General features: G+C 41.4%; 3 pseudogenes; all 3 read left to right on the forward strand.

Moving 5' to 3' along the window:
• The window catches only part of LOC129252006 (small subunit ribosomal RNA), a 2,026-nt pseudogene extending 1,973 nt beyond the window's left edge, over positions 1 to 53 (forward strand).
• Positions 54 to 647: 594 nt separating this feature from the next.
• LOC129251983 (5.8S ribosomal RNA) lies at positions 648 to 828 on the forward strand (annotated as a pseudogene).
• Positions 829 to 1,270: 442 nt separating this feature from the next.
• The window catches only part of LOC129251966 (large subunit ribosomal RNA), an 8,480-nt pseudogene continuing 2,250 nt past the window's right edge, over positions 1,271 to 7,500 (forward strand).

A 7,500-nucleotide genomic window follows, 5' to 3' on the forward strand; every position in this document is an offset into this window, starting at 1 on the left:
GAAGTAAAAGTCGTAACAAGGTTTCCGTAGGTGAACCTGCGGAAGGATCATTATTGTGTTCCATATCCGTAAGAAAAACAAACAAACAAACAAACAAACAAACAGACAAGCAAACAAACGAACAAAAAGAAAAAAAAAAAAAAAAAAAAAAGAAAAAAAAAAAAAATTTATATAATTATTTTGAATCCATAATTCTTTTTATTCTTTTTCATTCAATTTGTGATCCATCAATTATATCATATTAAATATAATATATGATGGTACATTTTGTAATGTTTTTTCTTATTTTTTTCTTTTAAAAACCTTTAAACATGAAAATAAAAAGTTGTACTTATTATTCATTTGATTGAATGATAAGTTAATTTGTTCACAATAACAAAAGTGGTATATATTTATTATATTATTATATATACATAAAATGATTAAAAAAATACAAAATAATTGAATCATAATAAATACCACCACTGTATTATTGTTGAACTAAGACATTCGCAACTTAATAAAAATGTTTAGAGTTAAATATATTTGATATATATTATTGAAAGAAAATCAATTTATATATTATTAATATTATTTAATTTTACTCTTTCAATTAATATATGCAAAAAAAAATTGACATTTGTTATAAATAAAAATAAATAAAAAAATACTCTAAGCGGTGGATCACTTGGCTCATGGGTCGATGAAGAACGCAGCAAACTGTGCGTCATCGTGTGAACTGCAGGACACATGAACATCGACATTTTGAACGCATATCGCAGTCCATGCTGTTATGTACATTAAATTCAATTTTAAAGTACTGCTTGGACTACATATGGTTGAGGGTTGTAAGACTATGCTAAATAAGTTGCTTATTCTTTTATAAAAATAATTGAATTTAAGCAAATGTGTATATTATTGGATTTTAAATAATTCATAATATTAATAGCAAAAAAAATAAAGATATATAATGAATTTTATTTATTATATATTCTTTAAAAAAAAAATCCTCTCAAATAAAATGAAATGATGAAAATATTGAATCTAAGTATTCTTTACAAAAAATTTTCATATTATTTATATATATATATAAAATAATAATTTATATATGTAATTAAAAGGAGGAATGTCTAGCATAAAAATTAAATTTTTTATTCTAGGATTGCCTCATTTTACATTATTATTATTTTTATATATTTACAATATATAAAAGGAGAAAAGAAAAATAGAGATGAAAAGATGATATAATTTTTTTATTAAATTGTGAGAAGATAAAAAAAGAATATTAAAACAACCTCAACTCATATGGGATTACCCCCTGAATTTAAGCATATTAATGAGGGGAGGAAAAGAAACTAACAAGGATTTTCTTAGTAGCGGCGAGCGAAAAGAAAATAGTTCAGCACTAAGTCACTTTGTCTATATGTCAAATGTGAGATGCAGTGTATGGAATATCTTAATATCTAGTATGAGAAATTAACGATTTAAGTCCTTCTTAAATGAGGCCATTTACCCATAGAGGGTGCCAGGCCCGTATAACGTTAATGATTACTAGAAAGATATTTCCAAAGAGTCGTGTTGCTTGATAGTGCAGCACTAAGTGGGTGGTAAACTCCATCTAAAACTAAATATAACCATGAGACCGATAGTAAACAAGTACCGTGAGGGAAAGTTGAAAAGAACTCTGAATAGAGAGTTAAATAGTACGTGAAACTGCTTAGAGGTTAAGCCCGATGAACCTGAATATCCATTATGAAAAATTCATCATTAAATAATTAAAAAAATAATGTGCATTTTTTTCATATAAGGACATTGTAATCTATTAACATAATAAAGTATTTATCAAAAGATCATTGGTGATATTAAGTTTATTTAAATTAATTTGCTTTTTAAGCATATTAACATAAAATAAATACTAATGATTTGATAAAGTGTTGATAGATTTTATTATATATAATGCTAAAATTCATTTTTTGAATTTTACAAAAAATTTAATATCTATGATATTAATATTTATTTGTATGCATTTATATGATTAACAATGCGAAAGATTCAGGATACCTTCGGGACCCGTCTTGAAACACGGACCAAGGAGTCTAACATATGTGCAAGTCATTGAGTTATATTAAACTTAATGGCATAATTAACTTAACTTAAATATAATGGGATTAATTTTTAGTCTATTTTTTAATAAATAGTCAATTAATTCAATCCCGGGGCGTTCCATATAGTTATGTATAATGATAATTTATTATTATTTATACCTCTAACTGGAGCGTACCTTGAGCATATATGCTGTGACCCGAAAGATGGTGAACTATACTTGATCAGGTTGAAGTCAGGGGAAACCCTGATGGAAGACCGAAACAGTTCTGACGTGCAAATCGATTGTCAGAATTGAGTATAGGGGCGAAAGACCAATCGAACCATCTAGTAGCTGGTTCCCTCCGAAGTTTCCCTCAGGATAGCTGGTGCATTTAAAAATTATATAAAATAATCTTATCTGGTAAAGCGAATGATTAGAGGCCTTAGGGTCGAAACGATTTTAACCTATTCTCAAACTTTAAATGGGTAAGAACCTCACCTTTCTTGATATGAAGGTTGAGGTTATGATATAATGTGCCCAGTGGGCCACTTTTGGTAAGCAGAACTGGCGCTGTGGGATGAACCAAACGTAATGTTACGGTGCCTAAATTAACAACTCATGCAGATACCATGAAAGGCGTTGGTTGCTTAAAACAGCAGGACGGTGGACATGGAAGTCGTAATCCGCTAAGGAGTGTGTAACAACTCACCTGCCGAAGCAACTAGCCCTTAAAATGGATGGCGCTTAAGTTGTATACCTATACATTACCGCTAAAGTAGATGATTTATAAAACAATTTCGATTGATTTATAAATTTTGAAACTTTAGTGAGTAGGAGGGTACAATAGTGTGCTTAGAAGTGTTTGGCGTAAGCCTGCATGGAGCCGCTATTGGTACAGATCTTGGTGGTAGTAGCAAATAATCGAATGAGACCTTGGAGGACTGAAGTGGAGAAGGGTTTCGTGTGAACAGTGGTTGATCACGAGTTAGTCGGTCCTAAGTTCAAGGCGAAAGCCGAAAATTTTCAAGTTTTTAATAAAAAAAAATATTAATAAAAATATATTTAAAAATAATTAAAATACTTGAATTATTTTGAACGAAAGGGAATACGGTTCCAATTCCGTAACCTGTTGAGTATCCGTTTGTTATTAAAAATGGGCCTTGTGCTCATCCTGGCAACAGGAACGACCATAAAGAAGCCGTCGAGAGATATCGGAAGAGTTTTCTTTTCTGTTTTATAGTCGTACTACCATGGAAGTCTTTCGAAGAGAGATATGGTAGATGGACTAGAAGAGCATGACATTTACTGTTGTGTCGATATTTTCTCCTCGGACCTTGAAAATTTATGGTGGGGTCACGCAAACTTCTCAACAGGCCGTACCAATATCCGCAGCTGGTCTCCAAGGTGAAGAGTCTCTAGTCGATAGAATAATGTAGGTAAGGGAAGTCGGCAAATTAGATCCGTAACTTCGGGATAAGGATTGGCTCTGAAGATTGAGATAGTCGGGCTTGATTGGGAAGCAATACCATGGTTTATGTACTCGTTCTGGGTAAATAGAGAATTACGATTCTTGTTCCCCGGATAGTAGTTACGTAGCCAATTGTGGAACTTTCTTGCTAAAATTTTTAAGGAATTATATCATTCGATATATATTCCTTTTAAATTATAACGATTATCAATTAACAATCAATTCAGAACTGGCACGGACTTGGGGAATCCGACTGTCTAATTAAAACAAAGCATTGTGATGGCCCTAACGGGTGTTGACACAATGTGATTTCTGCCCAGTGCTCTGAATGTCAAAGTGAAGAAATTCAAGTAAGCGCGGGTAAACGGCGGGAGTAACTATGACTCTCTTAAGGTAGCCAAATGCCTCGTCATCTAATTAGTGACGCGCATGAATGGATTAACGAGATTCCTACTGTCCCTATCTACTCGAGGCGCTTTTTGTGGAGATGGTGGCGGAGATCGCCCATCTTCGTGGGCGGTTGGAAGCCACAAAAACAAGTAGAGAGGAAGCACCTCGGAGGACGGCTGGAGCTTCGCTGGCTGGTGCAGCGCTGATGCCGGCACCTCAGGCGCCTGCGCCTGTGTTGCCTGCGTTGCCGGTGCCCAAGCCAGTTGAGACCTGGTCGGTCGTAGTAAGGGGTAAGACCCCCACTACGTCCAAAGAGGTGATCAAAAAAGTAGTAAAAGAGGTAGGGCCTTCTATGGGGGTAAGGGTGCACGAGGTGCGCCCGTTGAAGGATGGAGGTGCGATTATTCGCACCCCATCAGTTGCTGAGAGGGATAACTTGGTAAAAAATGCCAAGTTTTCCGAGGTGGGGCTCGATGTGAGCATACGTCGGAAGCTGGGGCCTAGGGTTGTGGTCCAGGGGGTCCACACGGAGATCTCCCCTGACGAGTTCATGGGAGAGTTGTTCCGTTTGAACCTCAAGGAGTTCAGCCCTGGGTGTCTTGAGAAGGACGTGAGGATGATCAGCCGTCCTTGGAAGGTCAGCCCTGATGGAGTGACGAATGTGGTCCTTGAGGGCACGGACATGCTAATGTCCGCCCTCCTGGAAGCAGGTCGCTGCTACGTAAAGTGGTTTTCCTTCCGGGTACGGCCGGACCAACTGACGCCCGGCTGCTTCCGATGCATGGGATTTGATCACAGGGTGGCAGAATGCAGAGCCAAGAAGGATGTCTGCCGTAGGTGCGGGCAGGAAGGACACAGGAGTGCAGGTTGTGGCAATGCCCCGCATTGTCGCAACTGTGCATTTAAGGGCAAGCCAGCCGGACATCTGATGATGTCCACTGTCTGCCCGGTGTACTGTGCCATTGTTGCCCGTGCGAATGCTAGACATTGATGGTTGAGCTATATCAACTGAACTGTCAGGGGTCTTATGCCGTGATGTGTGAATTGGGGGCGTGTATGTCGGAGGGGGGCTGCGGCATTGCTTTGCTCCAGGAACCATACTCCACCAATGGGGTGGTGAGAGGTCTTCCTGGTGGCTTCAGGGTCTTTACGGACCTTGGAGTCAATGCCGCAGTAGCTGTGTGTGAGCCAAGCTACTCTTGCGTAGTGGTTGACTCATCACAGTGGGGAGTATGTGTGTGTGTTGAGGGCGATTTCGGCAAAGTATATGTCGCCAGCCTATACTGCAAGTTCAATGAACCTCTAGAACCATACTTGAGATACATAGAGGCGGTGCTACTACGTGAAAGTAGCAACCCTGTCATCATGTGTCTCGATGCCAATGCCACCTCCCCGATGTGGTTCAGCAAAACATCCAGGCACACTGCTGGATATCGGAGCCACAGTCGTGGTGAGGCCATGAGCGATTGGGTGGTGGCAAATAGCCTCCTCATTGCAAACGAACCGAGTGAATGGTATACGTTTGATGGGCCTAGAGGAGTGAGCGACATTGACGTGACGCTCATGAATGAAGCAGCCGCGAGCAAGTTTGAATGTAGTTGGAGTGTCAAGGGTGGTTGGGGAATTAGTGACCATAATTTAATTCAAATCATGGTTACTCCTCGTACCCCACAGTCGGAAAGTGTGAGTCCATTGAGACGATGGCGTACCACATGCGCCGACTGGAATAGATACGGTCAGACCGTTAGAGAAGCGGTATTGGGTATACCGCTTAACGTGTTTGAAAATTTCGGGGTCGACGAGCAAATTGCTCGTTTATCAGAATGTGTCTGGGGGGTTAATGACACGATGTTCAAAAAAGCTAGGGTTGCCAGACTTAAAGGTGTTAAGTGGTGGACTAGCGAGTTGAATTCAAAGAGGAGGTCTGTCCGGCGCTTGAGGCGGTTGTTTCAACGTGGCAGGCGGACCAATTCGGAGAATTTGCCACAGCTCAAGGCTCAATTCAGAGTAGGAATGAAGGAATATAAGAGAATGTTGGTAGAAGTCAAAGAGGAAGAGTGGAGAAGGTTTGTCGGGGAAAATAGGGACGACCCTTGGGGACAGGTCTATAGGATCTGTCGGGGTCGTCGGAACGAGATGGCTAGCTCTCTTCGCGTGGGTGACACTGTGTCATCCACGTGGAGAGAATGCGCCAGTGTTCTGTTAGGCGAGTTTTTTCCCAGGGCTGAGGTTCAGGTTCCTCCTGCACAAGAGGTGCCTGTCCCTCCAATAGAAGTTGAGGAGTTGGAATATGCGTTTGGCCTGGTCAGGTCTAAAAGGTCTCCAGGTCTCGATGGTTTGAACGGAGAGATGTGTAAATGCTTGTGGGAGTTCATTCCGGAATATTTGGAGGCCATTTATGATCAATGCATATGGGAGGGATATTTTCCACGTGAGTGGAAAGTTGCTAGGGTCGTCGTACTCTTGAAGTCGCCCGATAAGATCAGGAGTGATCCTGGATCTTATCGTGGTATCAGCCTCCTTCCAGTACTTGGAAAAGTGCTGGAAAGAGTTATGGTAGAGCGCCTTCAGGAGCTAACTCGGGGTGTTAGGTCGGATAGGCAGTACGGTTTCAGGAAAAGACGTAGTACAGAAGATGCGTGGTTGTATGTCCAGAATGCAGTAAATGAAAGCGCCAATAAATATGTCCTTGGCATGTTTATTGACTTCAAGGGCGCATTTGACTATTTGCGCTGGGACCGTGTCTTACAACGGCTAGAGGAGCTTGGCTGTCCGGAAATTACTCTATGGCGGAGTTATTTTTCGGACAGAAAAGCATCCATGGTAGGTGTGGGCGGGAGTGTGGAGATTGGGGTGGAGCGAGGCTGTCCGCAGGGATCCATCTGTGGTCCCTACATTTGGAACCTCATGATGGACTCCCTGCTTCGGCAGTTAGAGCCACTTTGTAAGCACTGTGCATATGCGGACGACCTTCTCATTCTGGTTGAGGGTCGTTCGCGTGAAGAACTAGAGCGAGTGGGGGGGCAGCTCCTTGCATTAACCCACAACTGGGGGGTAAATGTGGGAGTGGACATATCGATGGACAAAACGGTGACAATGCTGCTTAAGGGCAGATTGTCCCCGAGTCGTCCACCGATTGTGCGTTTGAATGGGGTAGGGATTAGGTATGTGACGCAAGTCAAATACCTGGGGTTAACAATGAGCGAAAGGATGTGCTTTACTCCACACTTAGTGTCGTTGAGGGAGCGCCTGAAGTCAATTGTGGGGCAAGTTCGTCGCGTGGTCAGATTTGACTGGGGCCTTAGCCGTCGCGCGGTTCGCACCGTATATCGGGGCTTGTTTGTGGCCTGTGCCACTTACGGGGCCGCTGTATGGTACAAATCAGCGTTAACGACTGGTGGCCAATGTCATTTGATGGCGTGCCAGCGCATTATGCTGCTTGCCTGCATGCCTGTATGCCGTACAGTGAGTACGGATGCATTACAGGTGTTGTTGGGTGCGCCTCCTCTTGACCTGTTAGTCGTGCAACGGGCATTTACTTTCAGGTTGGGGAGGAGGCTAAGTATGCCGCTGCCGG

This window comes from Anastrepha obliqua, unplaced genomic scaffold, assembly GCF_027943255.1.
Source record: "Anastrepha obliqua isolate idAnaObli1 unplaced genomic scaffold, idAnaObli1_1.0 ptg000136l, whole genome shotgun sequence".
Classification (NCBI taxonomy): domain Eukaryota; kingdom Metazoa; phylum Arthropoda; class Insecta; order Diptera; family Tephritidae; genus Anastrepha; species Anastrepha obliqua.